Source organism: Gossypium arboreum, chromosome 6 (genome assembly GCF_025698485.1).
Source record: "Gossypium arboreum isolate Shixiya-1 chromosome 6, ASM2569848v2, whole genome shotgun sequence".
NCBI lineage: Eukaryota > Viridiplantae > Streptophyta > Magnoliopsida > Malvales > Malvaceae > Gossypium > Gossypium arboreum.
In genome coordinates this window covers 110,238,451-110,263,527 of record NC_069075.1, presented here as the reverse complement: position 1 = coordinate 110,263,527, position 25,077 = coordinate 110,238,451, and the positions used below count along the sequence as shown (strand labels likewise).

The 25,077-nt window shown below is 36.7% G+C and overlaps 1 non-coding gene across 1 annotated transcript; it reads left to right on the top strand.

Moving 5' to 3' along the window:
* Positions 1-24,595: 24,595 nt before the first annotated feature.
* On the top strand, positions 24,596-24,702 carry LOC128294821 (small nucleolar RNA R71). The gene has a single exon (XR_008285128.1). It is a non-coding gene; the product is annotated as a small nucleolar RNA R71 (small nucleolar RNA).
* The last annotated feature ends 375 nt before the right edge of the window (positions 24,703-25,077 follow it).

The following is a 25,077-nucleotide window of genomic DNA, read 5'->3' as shown; positions in this document are numbered from 1 at the left end:
ACAAGGATGTCATTTACCATAATGTTTACACTCGGGTTGATTTGATCTAACATTACCCACACTGGATACTGAGGTAGCTTTCGAGCTCACAGGTGGTCTATTTTGATCTCGTCTAGAATAACCTAAAGTAGCTTTAGAACGAATGAAATCATCTCAGAACCTCTTCGATGCCGACTGGATTAACTTACCGGATGGTCTCTTACGTATATCTCTAGCTTCAAAGTCAGCATTTCTTTTCTCTTTCCCGAGCTCTTCAGCTTTGCAGGCTCGCTCTACCAGTACTACGAACTCTTTTATCTCAAGTATGCCAACTAACAGTTTAATGTCTTCATTCAACCCATCTTCAAATATTTTGCAGATTATAGCTTCGGTCAAAACACACTCTCGGGCATACCAATTGAGTCTCACAAATTTCTGCTCATACTCTGTCACTGTCATGCGACCCTGTTCTAACTCTAGAAATTCTTTACGTTTCTGGTCAATAAATCTCTGGCTGATATATTTCTTACGAACTCAGTCTGAAAGAATTCCCAGGTCACCCACTTTTTTGGAACCACTGATACTAGGGTATTCCACCAGTGATATGCTGTGTGTCGAAGCAAAGATATGGCACATTTCAAACATTCATCTGGGGTACAGGATAGCCCATTAAACACATGGATATTATTATCAAGCTAGAACTCAGACCGCTCAGCATCATCATCATCAGTAGCTTTAAACTCTTTAACCCCATGTTTTCTAATTTTATCAACAGGTGGCTTATGTAATCTCAACGGGTCACTTACTTGAGATATAGCAGGCATCAAAGATGGATTAGTCGGGGTTAGAGGTTGTTGTACAGCCGGGTTAGTCCAGATATACTGAGTAAACCAGTCATTCATCATTTGGTAAAAGGCTTGTCTAGCCTCTCCTTCCTCGTTACTCAAAATCGGTTAAGAATCAACCGGCGCTGTCCCTTGTGCAGGAGCAGGCACTACACTCTCGACATCATCAGCTACAGCTCTGTCGGGATCTATTTAATGTATGAAATCACATTTTCAAATGCTAGAATTCATCACTCTATCACCATATATAATATGGCACATATAGTTAGACTCACACGCGCTACGTTAGTCCTAGAATCTACTAAACCGTAGCTCTGATACGAATAAAATATAACGCCCCTAACCTATACCCGTCGTCAGATTGGGGCCATAAGGTATTACCGATCACAACACAGTTCGATACAATTACTCCATTCAAAATATACATAAGATTATATCAACTTATCTATAGTTAATATAAGTATAAACTCGATTAGTATCCATCTGTTCAACTATTTAATTCATCATCACATATGTAACATCCCAAAATACGGCCTAGTCAGAATAGTGGTTTCGAGACCAAAAATTTGACATCAAAATATTTATTTTATGATTATTAAGAGGCTTAGAATATGATAATATGCATGTGTTAAAGTTTTATGAAGGACTTCTTTGAGTAAGTGCCCAATTGGAAAATTAGGGATTAAATTGAATAAATTGCAAAACTTGGATTCTAGAAGCAATTTGCATTATAAAATAGAAGGTCTTGGGGAGCAATTTTCCCAATTTCTATGTCTTTGGACAAAAATGGGCTTGCATGGATGAAATTTCAAAGAAAGGGCTTAAGGGCATTTTGGTCATTTGGCATACTAATGAAATAAAATAGGAAAAAGAAGGAAACAAATCAGCCATTCTTCTCCCTTGTCCAGCCGAAATTCCTAAGCCACCATAGCTAGGGTTTTCAAGCTTTCCAAGCTTAATAGTAAGTGCTCCCATGCCTCGTTTTTAAAACTATTCGTATTTTTGAAATCCCGGTAGCTTGCTCTCTCTATTTCTAACCATATTTCATGGTAGGGTTCATGCATAAAAATTTACCCATGCATGAGTAATTTGTATTTTGATGGATTATGGAGGAATATGAAAGTCAAATGTGTGTTAAACATCTTTTCCTAGGTAATTTTCATGATAAACCCCTAAAGGGACCTTTTTGCAAAATTTGTTAAATGTGTGGTAGAAATGTAAAAATAATGGAAAATGTGGGCTACCATAAGAGAGAAAACTGTTCGACTAGGCTTGGGTAAGATAGAATTTGTATGTGTTTCGTTACACGAGCCTAGGGACTAAATCATAAAAATGTGTAAGGTTAGGGGCAAAACGGTCATTTGGACCAGGGTTGGAATTTAGACTTGAAATGAATAATGTGGAGTGTTAATGATCTATTTTTATTGTTATAGACCCCAAGGAACAAATTCCGGAGATCGACCGAGGAAAACGAAAGGTTTCAGAATAATCGAAACCCGACTCCAAAACGAATACCAGGTAAGTTCGGATAACTTAAAGTAAACTTGTAATGTGTCTAATTATATGCATTTATGAATGCATGATGAATGCATTTATTAATAAGATGAAATTTCATGAAATGCATGCTTGATAATGATTTGTTGAAAAAAAATGTCTCGATTGAGGTTAAAAGGGAATTCGATGGATAAACCATGATTGACGTATGTAATGAGATCCTGCATGTGTTGCAGAAAGGATTTAGCCCGGATGGGTAATCTGTTGATCTCAATTATGAAAAGGATCTATCCCATACGGGTGTTCCTTTGGATGATTGAGCCTCCCGAAGAATACATGTGCATTATTGATTTTGCCCGGACGGGTAATCCAATTAAGGTCTGAATTTAGCCTAAACTAGTAATTAAGATCTGAGCTCAAGCAAGGTGTTTGTCATTATAAGGGATTTAGCATGGACTTGTAATCCCGACATCACCTTATGAGTTAATGAAATGGGGGATTTAGTCCGGACTGGTAGTCCTGCCATAAGATGTGAGGTTCGCGGGAGTGCATATCTGAAACAATTATCGTACGAATTGACAGTAAATGGATATTCCATCGAGGTTTCTTAGAAACTCAACAAGATTAATGTGACATATATATACAAATGAGATGTTGAATGATGAGCTCATCTAAGATAACTTTCATAGTGCATTGTTATATGATTAACTCATTGATTGAGTGTAAGTGATAGGGAAGCCATCCTATGCTCATTGAATTTATTTCCCAATTTGATTGTATGCTAATTACTTGGTAAGTTTATTTTCTGGTTATTCGAGATTACTAAGCATGTAAATGCTTACCCCGTCTCTTTTCCCTGTCTCTCTCAGAGCTCGAGGACTCGTAACGATTTGAAGATAGTTGGAGAATCAGTATACTATCAAATAGACTAGCTTTGGTATAAAGACATTTATAAATTGTTCAATGGCATGTATAGGTCTTTTGAGTATTTTGATATATGTGTCATTTGATTTGCCAAATGAAGGCTTGTAAAGATAAATCTATCTTTTTGTTTATGGCCATAGAGATCGGCTTGTTTTGAAGTAGGCTATGACCTACAAAATTTCCATGCAAGTTTATAATCAAGTGTGATGGTTGAATTCCAATTGGCAATGAGTCATAAGAACGAGCCAATCTTCAATGTATTAAAGTGGTATGACAACACATAAATACAAGATGGGAAATGACCTAGCATATACGAAACCAATGATATGAGGTTTCCATGCAATGAGTTTTTGCAAAGATCATTTATGAGAGCATAATTATGTTTTACTCTGTTTTTAATATTCATTAAGTATAAGTGTTAAAAGGGGGTGACCATAGGCTTGGAAAATAGCCTAATAGGGTCTACACAGTTGGGTACACGGGCGTGTGCCTAGGCCGTGTGTGACACACGGGCCACACCCGTGGGCATGTGGCATGGTCGTGTGTCCCCTGCATCTAAAATGGTAAGTCTATTAAATGAACAAGGGGTAGACACACGGGCGTGTGTCTTGGCCGTGTGAATTTAATAGAATGCTCAAGTCTTGGACACAGGGTGATTGCACGGGCGTGTCCCAAGTCACACGGGTGTGTGACACTTCAAGTTAAAAGAAATTTTCCAAGGTGCCCAAAGTTTATCAAATGTTCTCGGTTTTATCCCGTACTGCCTCTAGGCATGTTTTAAGTCTCGAAGGTCTTAATATACATATTTGAAAAGTTTTAAATTAGAGCAGAACTTAGTGACTTGATTTAATATGTTTATGAACGTGAAATCCCAGTAACGCCTCGAGCCCTATCCTGGCGTCGGATACGAGTGAGGGGTGTTACATTTAGTGGTAGTAGAGCTACAGTTTAGTCGGTTCTAGGACTACCGTAGAGAGTATTGAGGTTTGCTATACATGCCATTTTTCTAATATTGGTAGTATGACGTCTGCTAACTATTTAAATTGTTTTGAATATAGTAAATGTCTTCCAATCAAGCACAAGATGAGTCCGAGGGAGCCGAGAGCCATGCTCCGGCTTTCGTACAACGAGCTGTATCTAGTAGTAGTAGAAGGTTTATGTCTGAAGGCTGGGAAGAGGCTCGAGCTGTCTTCTTTGTTATGATGGATGAATAGTTTGGGGATTACCTGAGGAATCGCCCCAACATACCAAGACCTCCCCCACCCCCCTAACCAACCTGATGAGGATGTGCCATGAGGTATGGCACCGATAATAATTGGTAAAGCCCCTGTTTATAAGCTTGGAAAGTATGGGGTTGAGGAATTTAGAGCTAAAATTGAGGATGATGCTGAAAGAGTCGAGTTCTGGCTCAAAATACCACACGGGTGTTAGATGAATTATCATGCACGCCCGAGGAATGTTTAACGTGTGCTGTATCCCTCCTGAAGGATACTGCATATCTTGGTGGAAGACTGTATCCTCGATAGTGCCAAAGGAAAATATCACTTGGGATTTCTTCCAAACAGAGTTTCGGAAGAAATACATTAGCCAACGATTTTTAGACTCGAAGTGAAAGGAGTTCCTGGAACTCAAACAAGGGAACAAGACTTAGTGGAACACGAGAGAGAATTTATAAGGCTAAGTCAATATGCAACTGAATGGGTCCAAACTGAGTCAAAAATGTGTAAGCGCTTCGAGGAAGGTTTGAATGAAGAAATTAAGTTGTTCATCGGGGTACTTGAAATACGGGAGTTTTCCACATTGGCTGATCGAGCCAAGAAGGCCGAGGAGCTTAATAATGAAAGAAAGCAAGCAAAGAGAGAGGCTCGAGTTGCGAGCAAGAGGACCAGTGGTAAAACACTCTCGTTTTCCATGAAGAAAGCAAGGAGCCAGCATGAACGCTCTACTACATCGGTAGGATATTCAGGTAGGACGAGAAGCTTTAAACGATGAAGTCAGAAGCCTTCCTCCCTGATGGTAACTAGCGAGGGGAGTGTAGATGATCAAAAGCTAAAGTGTAAGAGTTGCAACAAATTTCACTTCGGAGAATGCCGAATGAAGAGCGGTGCATGGTTCAGATGTGGTTCTCTTGACCACTTTCTCAGAGATTGCCCAGAGCGAGTGGAAAAAGAAGTGGAAGTGGCCCCAAAGTCGAGTACTCCCATTCCATGGGGTATACCTTTGAGATACCCTGGGAGTGCTAGTGGCAGTCGAGTTGTGACTGAAGACACTGCAAAGCTAGAGGTTCGAGCCCCAAAAAGAACGTACGCGATACGTGCTCAAGAGGAAACCTCCGCTCCTGATGTTATCACTGGTACTTTTTCTCTTTTTAATACAAGTGTTATTGCTTGTCGATGCATTCATATATTTGCATGAGATTGATGTCTAGTATGAACATACCCGTTGAACCCACGAAATTTATCATTAGAGTGTCGAACCCACTAGGTAAATCAGTCCTGGTTGATAAAGTCTGTAAGAATTGTCCTTTGACGATTCAGGGTTATTCATTTCCGACTAACCTTATGTTATTACCATTTGATAAATTTGATGTAATACATGGTATGGATTGGTTAGCCCATCATGATGTAATTGTAAATTATGGTAGTAAGTATATTAAATTGAAATGCCCGGATAGTGGGATGCTTCGAATTGATTCAAGAGAATTGGGTTCACTGCCGATTGTAATCACGGTAATGGTTGCTCAGAGATATATTAGGAAAGGATATGAAGCCTATCTTGCATTTGTACTGAACATTAAGGAAACGGAGTTGAAGATTGAGTCTATGCCAATAGTATGTCAGTATCCAAAAGTGTTTCTGGAAGAATTAAACAGATTACCTCCTGAAAGGGAGATAGAGTTTGGTTTTGAGTTTGTGCCAGGGACAACTCCCATTTCTATTGCTCTATACAGAATGGCGCCAACTGTATCATCTTGATTTTGAGCCTAGTCAGAACAGTGGTTTCGGGACCAAAAATATGATGAGAAAAATTCATTTTTATTATATTTTTATGGTCTACAATTTCACGGAATGATTTCGTGAAAATTTCGACGTTTGGGAATTCAATTTGGTCAAAAGGACTAAATTGTAAAAAGTGCAAAAGTTGAGTTCTACATGTTAGAAGTGTCTAATTGTTATGAGTTTTTAAATTAAAGGTCCTTAAATGGTAATTATACCATTTTGAAGTTTGTGGACAAAAATAGACATGGTATGATAGGTTTTTAAAAGTTTTTCATTAAGGGCATTTTAGTAAATTGGTAAATTAAATGAATTAAAAATGCCAAAATAAGCCAAATTTGCTCATCTTCTTTCTCATGGCTGAATTTTTCATGAAAAACACCATGGCTAGGGTTTTCAAGCTTTCCAAGCTCATTTGTAAGTGATCCTGAGCCTTGTTTTTAATATTCTTTACATTTTTAAAGCCCCGATAACATGTTCTAGCTATTTCTACCATTATTTTGAGCTAGGGTTTCTGTTTATAAATTTACCCATGAATGATATGCATGTATTTTTATGTTTAATGGTAGAATATGAAGCTTGAAATTGTGCTAAACAACTTTTGCTAAGTGATTTTACGTCAAAACGAGTAAAACGACATAATCGGTAAAAACACCTAATGTTCATAAGTACATGTTAGAGTGAGAATTTGATGTTACCATAGAAGGGAAAAATGATCAGCAAGTCATAAAACATGAGAAAATAGGATGAAGTTTAATTTCTGAACCTTGGGGAAAAAGTGCAAATATGCAAAAGTTTAGGGGTCAAAATGAAAATTTGTAAAAATATGATTTTTGGTACCGTATGAATAATGTGACTAATTATTAGGCTAAATGTGATATTATAGAGGAAGGAAATCGTGATTCGGGCTTAAATTAGGAAAATACAAGGTTATGAACTAAAATGGTAAATTGTCGTTTCTGGATCGAGGTAAGTTTGTGTGTTAATTATAATGCAATACCATGCATGAATTGTAATTCTCTATTGATATGGCATAAATTGAATAACTTAATATGTTTAAGAGAAGTTGATGGATGGTATGCATGATATGGAAAAATGTAATGCTTGTTGTGTCATGTGAAATTGAATGGCAAATTATTCTTACATGAATTGAGTGTTAAATTACTATTACTTGGGTTGCATGAATTTCTACAGGGTTGTACCTGATGAGATTTTGACAAGTTTGTACGTAAATAATTTATCGATTCTTTTTATTCTATTATATTTTGTCATCATATGAAATATGGCTGCCTATAGAATGACTATTTGTTGTAAATTGCGAATTGGAAAAGGACTATGAATAAATTTGTAACATGTTGGAAAGTGAGGAATTTCCCGATTCAGCCTTCGGAATAGAAACGATACGAATGATCTATTGTGAGGTCACATGTGTAGTACTAAGTGCAGGCTACTACGTGTACCGGATAATTGGTCGCATGTGTAGTACTAAGTGAAGGCTACTATGCATACCCGATAACTTCGATCACGTGTGTAGTACTAAGTGCAGACTACTACATGTATCAAATGGTTAGGTCATGTGTGTAGTAATAAGTGCAGGCTACTACGTGTACCGGATAATTGGTCGCATGTGTAGTACTAAGTGCAGGCTACTACGCGTACTAGATAGCCTTGTCTACAAGTGTAAAAATATGTGCAGGCAACTGAGTATCAGTTATTATTCTGAAGACTTCAACGGGAAAATAAATTAAGTAAAAATACATGTGAACATGATTATATTATGAATAAGTGCAGGTATATGTTTATGAAAATTATGAGCAATGTGCTCGATATTTGAGTGAACTTCGATAAGACAAAATGGATTAAGTGAAATTATGTAAGAGTGAATTTTAGTAGTAAAACAGTGTTGGACAGCAGCAGTTGCGTGACTTTGAAAAGTTACCAAAAAATGTGTAAGTTGAATTAAATTTCAAAAAAATAATGGAATTAAATATTAATGAGCTAATTTTCATATAAAAGAAACAGATGGAGCAAAAGAGTTCTATATTATGTGATATTCTAATTTTTGTGAGATAGTGTCAGAATGAATTCGAGATCCCCTGTTCTGACTTGGCAAAATTGTTAAAAATTGTACAAAAACAATTATGAGTTATAATTTATATGAATAGAATCTTCAATGGGTCTACTTTCAGGAGGAATGGATAGGAACATCATCTGAGTCCCGAAATATGAGATAAATGATTTTTAGTGAAGAGAGGTTAGAACTGTTAGACAGCAAAATAGGGGAAAATTTAATGAATAAACTGTACTAATTGGATAAACCAAAAATTCTGGAAATTTTTTGGGAGAAAGGTATATGAATCTAGTTTCAAATAAAATTAACAAAACTAAATTTGGAGTTTTTTAGCTTCAGATATGAATGATTTAGTAACTATAACTCGATAAAACAACTTAACCTGAACATGTGTAATTGTACAATTATAGTGTTTTATCTTGAAAAGCATGTTAGTAATTGCTTATTAATTTCATATGGACTTAATAAGCGTAAAGCTTGCCCATCCTCTCCATTTATTTAGTATTGGCAGGTAGGCTTGGGGTTGGAGATCGTCGGAGGCAAAATCACAGTATCAAACTATCATTTTTGGGAGAATTAATTCAAATATTAGAAATATCAAGTGAGTGGAATGTATAGGAAGTTGGTTTGTGATATGTATTATTATTATGATTTTCATCATATGTATCAGTCTGCATTGAGTTATTGTATATGATCATGAGATGTGGTCCTTATCCATTATGGTTTATAAGTTTAATTAATCATGCCATGTCCTATGTTTTGATGTAATGATATAGTTAGCTTTGTTTGTTATGCATGATTGGTAATACATTAAGTAAGTTAAATGTAGGCCAGTGGATCATGAATTAAATGGAAATGAGTAATGTTGCCTTGGATATGGATGTTTAATGGACAAATTGGTAACTACGTTATGATGGTATAAAATGAGAATAAGATTTAGCATGTCTAGTTCTAGTTAAAGTAAGAATGTACATTATATACAGGATGGTAAGCAACTATGTTTAAAGTGAAAGACATGTTATTGCATGATTATGGATGTGTAAGTGCTCATTTATGCCACATTATATGTCTTTAAATATGAGTCTATGCATGTGTTCGAAAAGTTTTGAATTAAATGAAATTTTATGGCCCGGTTTTCGTCTATGTGTATGGTTAAGTCTGGTAATGTCTTGTACTCTGTTCTGGCCTTGGATACGAGTACGGGGTGTTACATTTTCCGGTATCAGAACTATGGTTTAGTCAGTTCTCGGACTAGCCTAGCATGTGTAAAAGTCCAGCTAGACATGCCACCGATCCGTGATAGTGTGATGTCTCCCGACGCGTATGAGAGTTATTTTGTTTAGACAAAGGTACTCTCCAACCGAGCTACACCGACCATGTTGAATGTGATGCTAAAATATTCGAGAAATGTATAGTCATGACAAACTGAAACTTGGAAAGGTACGAATGAGGATTCATGAAATGTGTACATGGTGAAATGAGCTTATCTATGATTAATAGATAATTCTATGATGTAAATGGTTGATTTGCTTGAGTGAATGCATGCATTTAGATAACTTACCAAAGATATAGATGGAATGAATATTCACGTACGCTTATATGAAAAATAATGGTTGATAAGCTCATATAACTTAAGTAAATGTGTTAAATTTCTTGGACTGATTCATATGATTGTAGCGATATGTCTAAATGATAGTGTGCGAGGTAAAAGTATGGATTGTGACAAACTTATCTGTGTTTGTTGGCCCATGTATGATATCATGTGCATGAATTATATGATTAAATGAATAGATAAGTAAAGTTATCTAGAAAACATGGAATGCATGCATAATTATACTTGACTAAATGAGATAACTGGAAAGTGGGCATTAAATCAATATGAATGTTAGTTACTCGAAATGAATGACATGATTGAGATATGATTGCTATGATGAAAAATGTGTTACATGTATATGTATATGAGAGTTGAGTCAAAGGCCCTACGACCCCTTCCCCCTTACCAAAGTGGTGTTTTATAATGGAAGTTCTTGATATTTATGTTGAATGAGCTCCCAGGTGAGAAACCAAAGAGTTCAATGATGGAATGGTTATAAGCATGATTAGAGATTGAGAATGGGTTGATAAGTACAGGCATGAGCTAGAAAGATATCGGATTGACCGAAAGATTGTTTAACTTTTGCAACATCGTAGTTAATGAAAAAGTTAATTTTGGTAAAATGATCTATCCTGGTATGATGTTGAGAAATGTATTGATTGAAATTCCCCTATGAACTGGTTTTCTTAGTGAAGGGAATATTATGGAATTTGGGATGGCAGAAATAGTTAAAGGAATAATGTTCGAAATAAGGAAATGTTCCCTGATCTTAACGTTAGATGAATGTGTTATTAGTCTAATTGGATTATAATCTTCATGGTTTTGTTTTTCTCTGGTATTTTGTTATATTCCGCCTGTTGGGAATCAATGAGAAATTGTGTATGGTGCCACTCTGATTGATTTTATATATATATGAGAAGCATATAGTTCAGGTCATATTTGTTGTTAGTGGTTTGGAATGATGTTATTCTGGATTTCTTTTCTTTGAAAAACCATTGGGGTCTTTCATATTTTTATGAGTCTGGTTCTCAGTCTTCTGATGCAGTGCTGTAAATTGGATTCTTGTATCATGGATTTCTTTATCTTGGATTTCTTTATTTTGGGCTTCTCTATTTTAGATTTCTCTATCTTGGTTTTTCTAGATATTTTATCTTGTAACTTGTTGATCATGGCTTGCATTTAGAGCATGACCTTCAGCTTGTGATTGATGTATATAAAGAACAAATATGAAAATACCTCTAAATTGATCCTGATAATGTGGTGAAATTTCAAGTCCCAATGTGTATGGTGGATTTCCTTTCTCAAGTAAGTTAATCAGAGTTAATGTATTTAGTTGAGGTATCAGTATTACTTATGCTAATGCATTTGTTATGGTCTTCGATTGGCATGATGAGTGAATTTGGAATGATGCATGTTGAATTGTTCTGTTGACTAGAAGAGAGAATTTCTTGAAATATCAATTACAGATGAATAAGGTCGACTTGATTGTTCAATTTGCATGGAATATATGTTTAGAATCTAATGAAATGTTCATGCTTGAGAATAAGATTTTATTTCTTCACAGGTAAAAAGATAAATAGTCTAATTAAGAAGTGTATGTTTCCTCGAAGAATCGAATGTGATAGGAAGATCTGATATTGATAACGTGAAGATAATCCGGGTATTTAAAAATATTAAAACGATCATTATTTATCTTTGAGTGCAAATTCTTGAAATGTTGAAAGTTTAAAGATGTATAGTAAGAATCATCAGAATTACTTTTGCCCGTTTGGGAATTAGAATGGAAATAGAAAATGTTAATATGGATTTTCTTGTCTGGATCGTTCCTATCCTTGAAAGAGGAAAGTAATATGTAGTGTTGTTAAACATTATGAGATATGCAAATTATGCTGGTATATCCAAATGTCTACTCACCAGATTCATAGGATTTCATGTCTTTATGAATGTTGGATATCATGGAATTTTAATATCCACAAATCGGATTAAGATCCGAAATTCATAGCATGATTTCTTGGGAAAGCCAGAGGAGGCTTTGAAATGAAAGGTATCTAAAAGTTGAATAGGACTGTGTGGAATTATAAAGAGTATGAGGCCGAGATGAACTGACTAGTTTCGCTATTTGAATCCGAAAAGATTTGGGTGCGAATGTATATGGAACATGATGGTATGGATTAGACTTTTGAGTACATGAGCTTTCTGGTACAGATTAAGTTTCGGTGAAAGTATTGTAAAGTGAACACCACTTATGATTTTTGTATGTGGAATTTAAAGAGATAGGCAGCAAAAGCACAGCTTGAGTGAAAGTTCTTTGACATCGATTATAGGATCGAGGAATCCAAGTGAAAAACCAAAACCACTTTTCTGGTAAGATTTTTTAGGACGAAAATCCCTAAAGGGGGGAGAAATGTAACATCCTGATTTTGGGCCTAGTCGGAACAGTGGTTTTGGGACCACAAACTTGATGAGAAAAATTGATTTTTATTATATATTTATGGTTTACGATTTTACGGAATGATTTCGTAAAAATTTTGTTTGAAAATTTCGACGTTTGGGTACTCAATTTGGTTAAAAGGACTAAATTGTAAAAAGTGCAAAAGCTGAGTTCTAATGTTTGAAGTGTCTAATTGTTAAGAGTTTTTAAATTAAAGGTCTTTAAATGGTAATTAGACCATTTTGAAGTTTGTGGACAAAAATGGACATGGTATGATAGGTTTTTAAAAGTTTTTCATTAAGGGTATTTTAGTAAATTGGTAATTAAATGAATTAAAAACGCCAAAATAAGTCAAATTTGCTCATCTTCTTCCTCATGGCCAAATTTTTCATGAAAAACACCACGGCTAAGGTTTTCAAGCTTTCCAAGCTCATTTGTAAGTGATCCCGAGCCCCATTTTTAATGTTCCTTACATTTTTGAAGTTCAGTAACATGTTCTAGCTATTTCTACCATTACTTTGATCTAGGGTTTCTGTTTAAAAATTTACCCATGAATGATATGCATGTATTTTGATGTTTAATGGTAGAATATGAAGCTTGAAATTGTGTTAAACAACTTTTGCTAAGTGATTTTACGTCAAAACGAGTAAAACGACATAATCGGTAAAAATACCTAATGTTCATAAGTACATCTTAGAGTGCGAATTTGATGTTGCCATAGAAGGGAAAAATGATCAGCATTTCATAAAACATGAGAAAATAGGATGAAGTTTAATCTCCAAACCTTGGGGCAAAAGTTTAAATATACAAAAGTTTAAGGGTAAAATGAAAATTTGTAAAAATATGATTTTTGGACCCGTATGAATAATGTGACTAATTATTAGGCGAAATGTGATATTATAGATGAAAGAAATCTAGATTCGGGCTTAAATCAGGAAAATACAAGGTTATGGACTAAAATGGTAAATTGTCGTTTCTGGATCGAGGTAAGTTCGTGTGTTAATAATAATGCAATACCATGCATGAATTGTAATTCTATGTTGATATGACATAAATTGTATGATTTTGTATGTTTAAGATAAGTTGATGGATGGTATGTATGATATGGAAATATGTAATGCTTGTTGTGTCATGTGAAATTGAATGGCAAATTATTGTTACATGAATTGAGTGTTAAATTACTATCACTTGGGTTGTATGAATTGCTACACGATTGTACCTGATGAGATTTCGACAAGTTTGTACGTAAATAATTTATCGATTCTCTTTATTTTATTATATTTTGTTATTATATGAAATGTGGCTGCCTATAGAATGACTATTTGTTGTAAATTGCAAATTGAAAAAGGACTATGAATAAATTTGTAACATATTGGAAAGTGAGGAATTTCCCGGTTGAGCCTTCGGAATAGAAACAATACAAATGATCTATTGTGAGGTCACGTGTGTAGTACTAAGTGCAGGCTACTACGTGTACCGGATAATTGGTCGCATGTGTAGTACTAAGTGCAGCCTACTATGCGTACCCGATAACTTCGATCACGTATGTAGTACTAAGTGCAGGCTGCTACGTGTATCAAATGGTTAGGTCACGTGTGTAGTACTAAGTGCAAGCTACTACGTGTACCGGATAATTGGTCGCATATGTACTACTAAGTGCAGGCTACTATGCGCACTAGATAGTCTTGTCTACAAGTGTGAAAATATGTGCAGGCAACTGAGTATCAGTTATTATTTCGAAGAGTTCAACGGGAAAATCGATTAAGTAAAAATACATGTGAACATGATTATAAGATGAATAAGTGCAGGTATATGTGTATGAAAATTATGATCAATGTGCTCGATATTTGAGTGAACTTTGATAAGACAAAATGGATTAAGTGAAATTATGTAAGAGTGAATTTTAGTAGTAAAACAGTGTTGGACAGCAGCAGTTGTATGACTTTGAAAATTCACCAAAAAATGTGTAAGTTGAATTAAATTTCAAAAAAATTATGGAATTAAATATTAAAGAGTATATTTTCATATAAAAGAAACAGCGAGAGCAAAAGAGTTCTATATTATGTGATATTCTAATTTTTGTGAGATAGTGTTAGAATGAATTCGAGATCCCCTATTTTGACTTGGAAAAATTGTTAAAAATTGTACAAAAATAATTATGAGTTATAATTTATATGAATAGAATCTTCAATGAGTCTAATTTCAGGAGGAATAGACAGGGACATCATCCGAGTCTTGAAATATGAGATAAATAATTTTTAGTGGAGAGAGGTCAGAACTTTTAGACAGCAAAATAGGGGAAAATTTAATGAATAAAATGTACTAATTGGATAAACCAAAAATTCTAGAAACTTTTTGGGAGAAAGGTATATGAATCTAGTTTCATGTAAAATTAGCAAAACTAAATTTGGAGCTTTTTAGCTTCAGATATGAATGATTTAGTAACTGTAACTCGATAAAACAACTTAACCTGAACATGTGTAATTGTACAATTATAGTGTTTTATCTTGGAAAGCATGTTAGTAATTGCTTATTAATTTCATATGGACTTACTAAGCATAAAGCTTACCCATCCTCTCTATTTCTTTAGTATTGGCAGGTCGTTTCGGGGTTGGAGATTGTCGGAGGCAAAATCACAGTATCAAACTATCATTTTTGGGAGAATTAATTCAAATATTAGAAATATCAAGTGAGTGGCATGTATAGGAAGTTGGTTTGTGATATGTATTATTATTATGATTTTGATCATACATATCAGTCTGCATTGAATTATCGTATATGATCATGAGATGTGGTCCTTATCCATTATGGTTTATAAGTTTAATTAATCATGCCATGTCCTATGTTTTGATGTAATGATATAGTTAGCTTTGTTTGTTATGCATGATTGGTAATACATCAGGTAAGTTAAATGCAGGCCAGTGGATCATGATTTAAATGGAAATGAGTAATGTTTCCTTGAATATGGATGTTTAATAGACAAATTGGTAACTACGTTATGATGGTATAAAATGAGAATAAGATTTAGCATGTCTAGTTCTAGTTAATGTAAGAATGTATATTATATACATGATGGTAAGCAAATATGTTTAAAGTGAATGACATGTTATTGCATGATTATGGATGTGTTAGTGCTCATTTATGCCACATTATATGTCTTTAAATATGAGTCTATGCATGTGTTCGAAAAGTTTTGAATTAAATGAAATTTTATGGCCCGGTTTTCGTCTATGTGTATGGTTAAGTCTGGTAATGCCTCGTACTTTGTTTCTGTCTTGAATATGGGTAAGGGATGTTACACCAACTGAACTAAAGAAGTTAAAAGCACAGGTGCAAGAGCTGACGGATAAAGGATTTGCAAGACTGAGTTTTTCACCTTGGGGTGCTCCCGTACTATTTGTTAAAAAGAAAGATGGTTCGATGAGGCTATGTATAGATTAACGGCAACTGAACAAGGTAACTATCAAGAATAAGTATCCTTTTCCAAGGATTGATAATTTGTTTGACTAGTTGAGAGGAGCCACTGTGTTCTCCAAGATAGACTTGAGGTCTGGCTATTATCAGCTGCGAGTTAAAGACTCGGATGTACCCAAGACAGCTTTCATGACGAGGTACTGCCATTATGAATTTCTTGTCATGCCGTTTGGGCTGATGAATGCACCGGCCGTGTTTATGGATCTAATGAATAGGATCTTTCAGCCATATTTGGATAAGTTTGTCGTTGTGTTCATTGAAGACATCTTGATTTACTCCAAAGATGAGACAGAGCATGCAAAGCACCTGAGAATTGTGTTGCAGACTTTACGAGAAAAGCAACTGTATGCTAAGTTTAGCAAGAGTGAGTTTTGGCTTCAGGAAGTTGGATTTTGGGGTCATATTGTTTCGGGTGAAGGTATCCGAGTTGATTCAAGTAAGATCTCTGCCATTGTCGAATGGAAACCACCTAAAAATGTAACCGAGGTTAGGAGCTTTTTGGGCTTAGCCCATTACTATCGAAGGTTTGTGAAAGTAATTTCTATGATAGCAACTCCGATGACAAAATTACTACAGAAAGACGTTAAGTTTGAATGGATGAAGAAGTGTTAGCAAAGTTTTGAGAAGCTGAAGACATTACTGACCGAAGCCCCTATTTTAGTATTGCCTGAGCCGAGAAAAGAATTTGTGGTCTATAGTGATGCATCTTTGAATGGATTAGGTTGTGTACTCATACAAGATGGCAAGGTGATAGCCTATGCTTTATGGCAGTTGAAGTCACACAAGAAGAACTATCCGACGCATGATCTAGAGCTTGCCGCCGTTGTTTTTGTCTTGAAAATTTGGAGGCATTATTTATATGATGAGACTTGCCGCATAATCACTGACCACAAGTGTTTGAAGTATTTGATGACTCAAAAAGAATTAAATTTGAGGCAACAGAGGTGGCTAGAGTTAATCAAGGATTACGAACTGATTATTGACTATCTCCCGGGAAAGGCGAATGTGGTCGCTGACGTGTGGAGTAGAAAATCCTTGTTCGCATTAAGGACCATGGATGCTCATTTGGCATTACTTGATGATGGTTCAGTCTTGGCTAAGCTAGAAGCTAGGCCGACATTCCTTCAGGAAATTTATAATGCTCAAACTAATGATGATGACTTGCAAGCTAAAAGAACTCAATGTGAGTCAGGTATTGAATCAGATTTTCAGATTGGTTCTGATGGATGTTTGATGTTCAGAGATAGGGTTTACGTACCCAAAAATAATGAACTTATTCAAAAAAATTTGCAAGAAGCACATAACAGCCGTTTGTCAATTCACCGAGGAAGTACCAAGATGTACAACGATTTGAAGAAAATGTACTAGTGGAATGGCATGAAAAGTTATATTTCTGAATTTGTGTTAAAATGCCTAGTATGTCAGGAAGTTAAAGCTGAACATCAAGTGCCTTCAGGTTTGCTACAGCCTGTGATGGTCCTCGAATGGTAGTGGGACAGAGTTACTATGGATTTCGTGATAGGATTGCCATTGACTCTGAAGAAGAAAGATGCTGTATAGGTCGTAGTAGATAAGTTGACGAAGTCGGCTCATTTTATTTCGGTGAGGACAGATTACTCCCTCAATAGATTGGCCGACTTGTACATTTCTAAGATTGTAAGATTGCATGGGGTACCAATGTCGATTATTTTCGACAGAGACCCGAGGTTCACTTCGAGATTCTGGAAGAAATTACAAGAAGCCTTGTGATATGTGATATTCATTATAGGTTTTAAAGATTTATGAAAGAATCGTTCTTGAGACTAACTAATTATCACGATTAAGGCAAGTGTACATATTGAACAGTAGTATAGTTCAGCAAGATCGGATTGTCAGACCCAAAGGAACTACGACTACTAGTATTTACTTCCTTTTTATTATCTAGCCTAAAAATTAAGAGGTTTGGTTATTTAAACTAATTACTAACTAAGAATGCAAAGAAGGAAAATTTGGGAAAATACTTTTGGGAAAATTTGATTGATTAAGACAATAACTAAGGAAAAATCCACCTAGACTTCACTTGTTATTTGACTCTGAATAAGACGATTTATTCATTTGACTTGATCCGTAAAAATCCCTAAATTATATTATTATCTCTCTCGAGACTAATAACGTCTAACCCTAGGTTGAATAATGAAAATCTCTTTCTAATTAACACCCTAGAATTGCATTAAATCGATCTATGGATTCCCTTATTAGGTTTCATCCTAATCCGGCAAAATCTTATCACCCTATCTCTAGGCGTGCAATCAACTCCGCTTAATTATGAAAAATTTACTCTTAGACAGGGTCTATTCCTCTTCTGAATAAGAGCTTAACTTGAATCAATATCCTGGAATATCAAAACAAGAATTAAGAACACATAATTAAGAACAAGTCAAATATTTATCATACAATTCAGATAATAATAACAAGATCCGTCTTAGGTTTCATTCCCCTTAGGTATTTATGGGGTTTAGTTCATACTTATGAAAGAAAACATCTCAAAAGCATAACAAAACATAAGAAACCCCAAAACTCCTAAAGGAACTTGAAGGGAGATCTTCAGTCTTGATGATAAATTCGGCTTCTGAGATGGATCAATCGACTTTCCTTGAGTAATTCTTTGCTTCCGCCTCTGCGTCCCCCTTCTAAGTGCCTCCTCAGGTGTTTAATTAGGCTTTAAAATCCTAAGAGCCCCCAAAATTGGCCTTTTTCGAATAGGGTTATACTTGGGCTCGGTAGGGACACGCCTGTGTGTGATTACTCCAGCTCGTGGCCAAGGCTGTTGAAGAGGCACGGGTGTGTAGTATACTTGTGTAATTCGTGCTTCAATCCTGCCAAAGGGACACGACCATGTGACACGCCTGCGTGAGAAAGTCCAGGCCATGTTATTTACCACGTGGGTTTGTTTTCTTTGTTTTTGGCCCATTTCTTGCTCCTTTTACTCTCCTTTGCTCATCTAAGTATAAAACATGAAATTAAAGGATTAGAAGCATAAAATTCACTAATTATAAGGAGAAACTATCCATAAATGTGCTAAGCATGGAATAAAAATTGTATAAATTACGGTTTATCAAATACCCCACACTCAAGCATTTGCTTGTCCTCAAGCAAAAATCCTCAACTCATAATCAAAATAAATTCTTCTCAATTTATAATCCCTACCAATAATATCTCAAAATAATCCATAAGTACTCATACATTAAAAATTCAACTAAAAGTACATCAAAGTTTCAAACATTCCAAGTTGAGCATTTTATCACGAAAACATAGGTGTCTCCCCTCATTTAAGTGATTACCTTTGATCAAAATATCCCAGAGTTTAACATCCTCACTAAAGATTCACTCAAATCACTCAAGGTGTTTAAGGACATTAATAAAAGCACTCACTAGTCAATATGAAAAGTTATTACCATAGGCTTGCTTGAAAATAAAATCTCCACCACTATATATTGAGTTGATACATCAATCAAAAAGGTCTTTTTAGAGGGTTGTAACGTGGCTTTGGCTAGGGGGTGTGGTTATAAGTTGAAAGAAGATGTTAAAATCGAGATTGAATTGAAAAATTATCTAGCTAGAAAAATAACTAGTCATCAGTTGAATACAAGTGAGCTTCTTCTTAGAATATGGAACTCAAGCTCAAAAATGACGAATTACTACTAATATGTATTGAAGTAATTTTTTTTAGAACAAGCCAAATGCATAGAAGAACAAAACATAGCTAAGCAATTACTTCAAATCAAATCTCGACAAAAATAGGGATCAAATTAGGGGATTTCAACAATAATGGGTTATGGGTTAATATTGAGGGTAAATTAGTTAATGGTTTGTTAGGCTCAAAGGGGTTCACTAAGGGTTAATTATGAAGGTAGGATTTTGTGGAGTGAGTGGGTTAAACCTAAGTGCCTTTATCATCTTGACATATAAAATCAAATGGTATGGTCTTGACATGCATAATCAAGCAAGTTCTAAAATAACAAATCAAAACTGACGCACTCATAATGAAAATAAGCATGGAAGGAATAAAATATGCTCTAAAGGCTCATGATCTCACAAAAATTATAGCTTTTTCAAATTTGTCAATTTCAACTCAAGATAATACCTAAGCTTAGGGAAACAACCTAAAAGTTTTTAATTCTTCAAAAATCAACTTATCATGCTTGATTCCCTAATGTCTTAAAGTTTAAACAATCAATGCATAAATACCTATGTTTTAATTCAAGACATATCAATAAAAATCATAAATTAATCAAAATTTATTCTAATAGTGATATGAGTGATTCACGCGAGAATAAGACAAAATTCAGGTATTTCTAATAATGATATGAAAGACCCCCCTACACTTAAGATGTACATTTCCCTCAATGTACAAAGAAAGATATATTGAGAAAGATAGATATATAATCATAAGATAGGGAGAGAAGGGAAACTTCCCAAATGATGCATGGACTCCTTGAATTGGAGTCATGGAGAATAAACGGTGAAAGCAATGATGAGGGTGGAGGAGGATACTTCGGTGATGGTAGAGGTTGGGTTCCACAAATGCTGCGCCAAAAGAATATTGTATCTCAAATTGGCTATGGTCGTGGTCGAGTAGGGCATGGCAGTTGTGGAGGACCTTTCGCAGTGGAGTTTTAAGTTCCTGAGTAATAGTGAGCTTTGGAGCTCTTTATAAATGTGATAGAATCAGGAACTTTTTTAGGAAATATATAAGGAAGAATAATTACTCGTAATGAAATAATCGAAATTAAAAATTGTAAAATGATAATTAAAAAACCTAATAAAAATAATCTTAAAGAAAAATAAAAAGTTGTCTTAAAATAGAATAAAAGTAAGAACATAAAATAATAAATAAAATTTTTTAAACATCTTCATCGCTAGATGGTTTACGAGGTGGGGGTGGCGATGAGATGTGGAAGTGCTGACAAATCTACTGTAGAGTAGCATCAATGTTATCGAAGTGCTGAAAACACTGCTGCTCGAATCGAGTAAGGCACTCAGAGATGTCAGCGTATGAAGCTGCCGCATGAACTGGACGAGAGGGGGGTCGTGGCTGAGACGGTGGGCCCTCATGACGTGGAGGGACATCATCAGTAATGTCGTCTGGATCCTCCTCCTCAATGGACTGGACAAGGAGGTACTGAGGAGGGTAGGTGCCACATTGTTTCTCGATCATCCTCATACTTAGCATGCTCGAGATACCCTGTGGGGACATTTGGCCGATGAAAGTGAGGGAGGATGATTGGGCTGCTGTGTTGAAGAGCCTGAAGTGCCGAGCCAGTCGAGTCACATAGGGCCCGATAGAGATGACCCCTCTCCTTTGCTGCTCCGTCTGGTGGTGAATGGCTAGGGCAATAAAGTAGGCGAGGTCGAAGATGTGCCCATTTGCCATACTCCATAAGAAATAGGCGTCGTGGGTGGTGATGACCCCGGTGCTCTCTCGTCTCCCTGTCAGAGTGTGAGCCAAGATGGCATGTTGATACCTCAAGGATGGAGGGAGAGCCGATGCCTTGGAGTGGCTTGGGTCGTAGGTGGCCGAGGCAGGGACGAGGTTCCTCCAGCATTTTGAGGGGGAGTAGTAGATGTGGCAGTAGAGGGTGTTGAGTTCATTATCATCCATGAATTCCTCCGTGTATAGTCCTAGTGCAATCCCGAACTCGGGTACGCTCAACTGGCGTACTAGACCACCAAGGTGGAACTGGACCGTTCCAAGATCGTCGAAGTTTTTCATGACGGTCTGAATATGGAATGTCGAGCAGAGTTCCAATGTAAACTCGAGATACGTTAGCTCAATGATCTCAAAGAAGAGCCCCCACGGGTCAGTTGTTAGGAGGGCTCGGACCGCGTCAGCCAATTGAATCTGCTCGAGTACGGCCCAGTCAATGCAGCGAACCACACCTAGGGGTCAGGCCCGTAATAGTTGATATAATTCCTCCTAGGGTGCTAAGGGAACCTGGAGGAACGGGTGCCTAATCTCCGTGGTAGGACTCGAGGATGACACTGCTCCTTTCCTCTTCTTCGAGGCAGGAATAGTGGTCTTCTTACCACGTGAGGATGACATTGTATACCAAAAGAAGGAGCTTGAGGCGTCAGAATAGGTGTTGTAGGCGGCATACGGGTGTGGGGGTAGGGCATGTGAAGTTGCAACGGCTAGGGTTAGGGATTTTTGGGGAGGGAGATGTTCAATAGTGTGGGGTTTATATAGATTGTGGGGCACACGGCCGTGGGACACGCCCGTGTGGCCTAATTTTTGCCCGTGTGCTTCGCGAATTTTGAATTTGGGCTCGTCTGACATTCAGCCCACGCCCGTGTCTTGCTTCATTCGCTTCTCCCACGTCCGTGTACATAGGTCCATGCCCGTGTTCATTTTGACAGTGTCGACCATGGGTGGATGGCACGGGCGTGTCGCACGCCCGTGTTACATTCTCAGTTTAAACCATGATTTTGAGGCATGGGCATGTGTCTCGCTCGTTTTGTTTTGGTAGTTTAGCCCACGGCCCTATCGTACGGCCGTGGCAACTTATTGCATCCCGTGTGGGGCAAAAAAAATCTTGCCCTATTTTCACACGGCCTAATGCACACCCGTGTGCCTGGCCGTGTGATCTTTAGAAAGTCTGCGTTCCATGATTCGGTTAGTGTGTTAGGTGTTAAAAGCTAAAATTTAAAGAAATTAATAATGTTACTGCTCGGGTTGCCTCCTGAGAAGCACTTATTTATAGTCTAAGCTCGACTTACCTCTCTGGTGTGTGATCATGGTGGCTCGAGGAGTTTACACTCCTCATTCCTGCTATCAATTTTGTCAATATAGGGTTTAAGACGAGTATTATTTACCTTAAATGTGCCAAATTTGGGATGAATTACCTCGACTATACCATATGGGAAAATACTGAGTACCATAAGAGGAATTTCTTTATTAGGTTCAAAAGTGGCAATGCGAGGATCTACTGCATCTAGTAGTATTTTGTCTCCAACCTTAAGTTGATTTGGTGAGGTATTGAGCTCGTCCTGGCTCGATTTTGGTTTATCAGGTGTTGTGAGGTATTGATCTTGTCCTGGCTCAGTTTTGGTTTATTGGGTGTTCTCGGTTTCTATGTCTGCCATTCATCTAGCTCCTCAATTTGTAGCCTTCGTTCTTCATAGATAGGTCCTTTGTTGTTGTTTGAACACAGCTCATATGTATTCTTCGAAACTATTTCCTGCATAAAGGGTGTTACTACATGATCAGTACTAGTAGAATGATTTATACAACCACCTTCAATTTTTGATGTGTTACTCAAATTACGAGCTTGAAGGGTGATTATTTCGTCTCCCACATGAAGTGTGAGTTCACCTGTACCAACATCAATAATGGTTCTAACAGTCGTTAGAAAGGGTCGTCCTAAAATTAAAGGTGCGTTGCTATCGTCTTCCATGTCTAGAACAACAAAGTCTACTGGGTATATAAATTTATCGATCTTAACAAGAACATCTTCAATGATACCCCTGGAAAATCTAATGGTTTTATCAGCCAATTGAATGCTCATCCTAGTTTGTTTGGGTTTCCCAAGACCTAGCTGTTTAAACATTTTATAAGGCATAACATTAATGCTTGCTCCTATGTCAGCCAATGTATTGTGAACATCTAAACTACCAATTAAACAAGGAATCGTAAAACTCCCTGGATCCTTCAATTTTTTGGGTAGCTTATTCTATAATATGGCTGAATAAATTGCATTCAACTCTACATGCGACGCCTCATCTAACTTTTGTTTATTTATTAAAATCTCTTTTAAAAACTTGACTGCGTTTGGCATTTGCGAAAGGGCTTCAATAAACGATAAGTTAATATGTAGTTTCTTTAAAAGTTTAAGAAATTTACCAAATTGTTTATCTGATCGGTCTTTCCTTGTCGCATTGGGGTATGGCACATGAGGTTTATATTCTATACTCATCAGCTTTGGGTCATTTTGGCCTACCTCATTCTTACCTTTGCTTACCACCGTTTTTCCCCTTGGTTTTGCAACTAACCCTTTCTCATCTTGAATGGCAATCACGTTGAGTTGCTCCCTTGGGTTAGATTTAGTGTTGCTTGGCAGGCTACCTTGTGGTCATTCGAAAATTAACTTGGCGAGCTGTCCAATCTGAGTTTCGAGCCCCTAGATTGATGTTTGTTGATTTTTGAGTGCCATCTCGATATTCTAAAAATGAGTTTTTGACACTGAGATGAATTTGATTAGCATCTCTTCAAGGTTCTGCTTTTTCTCTTACTGGTACGGTGGTTGCTGAAAGCCTGGAGGGGGTGGTGGTCTCTAATTTCCTTGGCCTCCCCCTGAAAAATTTGGGTGGTTCCTCCAACCTGCATTGTAAGTATTGCTATAAGGATTGTTTTGAGATCGAGGATTGTTACCCATGTAGTTTAACTGCTCGTTCTCCATGTTGTGGCCATAAGATGGGTATTCTGAACTGCTTGATCCACCTCTACTTGCTTCGCACTGCATTACTGGGTGGGCCTATAAAGAACAAAGAAAACCATCAATTTTCTTATTCAAGAGTTCTAACTTATTAGAGAGCATGGTGACCGAATTGACGTTATAAACACTGGCTGTTTTCGTTGGCTTTGTCCTCATGACTTGCCACTGATAGTTATTCAGTGACATCTCCTCTATAAATTCATAGGCATCTTCAGGTGTCTTATTATTGATGGTTTCGCCAGCAGCTACGTCAACCATCTGCCGAGTCGAAGGGTTCAGGCCATTGTGAAACGTTTGAACCTATAACCAGAGTGGTAACCCATGGTGAGGGCATCTTCTCAAGAGGTCCTTGTATCTCTCCCATGCATCGTAGAGTGTTTCTAAATCCATTTGCACAAAATAAGAGATATCATTACATAATTTAGCTGTTTTAGCTGGCAGAAAATATTTTAATAAAAACTTTTCGGTCATTTGTTCCCAAGCAGTGATTGACCCTCGTGGTAACAAATTCAACTACTGTTTAGCTTTGTTTCTCAACGAAAAGAGAAGAATTACCAGAAGAATTACCAGGATTAACACCGATTAGAGAAGTAGAATTTGGTATTGAGTTAATATCGAGAGCAACTCCGATATCAATAGCTCCCTACAGAATGGCTCCAATAGAATTAAAAGAGTTGAAAGATCAGTTGCAAGAATTGACAGACAGGTTTTGTACAACCGACTTATTCTCCTTGGGCTGCACCAGTACTGTTTGTGGAAAAGAAAGATGGCTCAATGCGCATGTGTATCAACTATAGA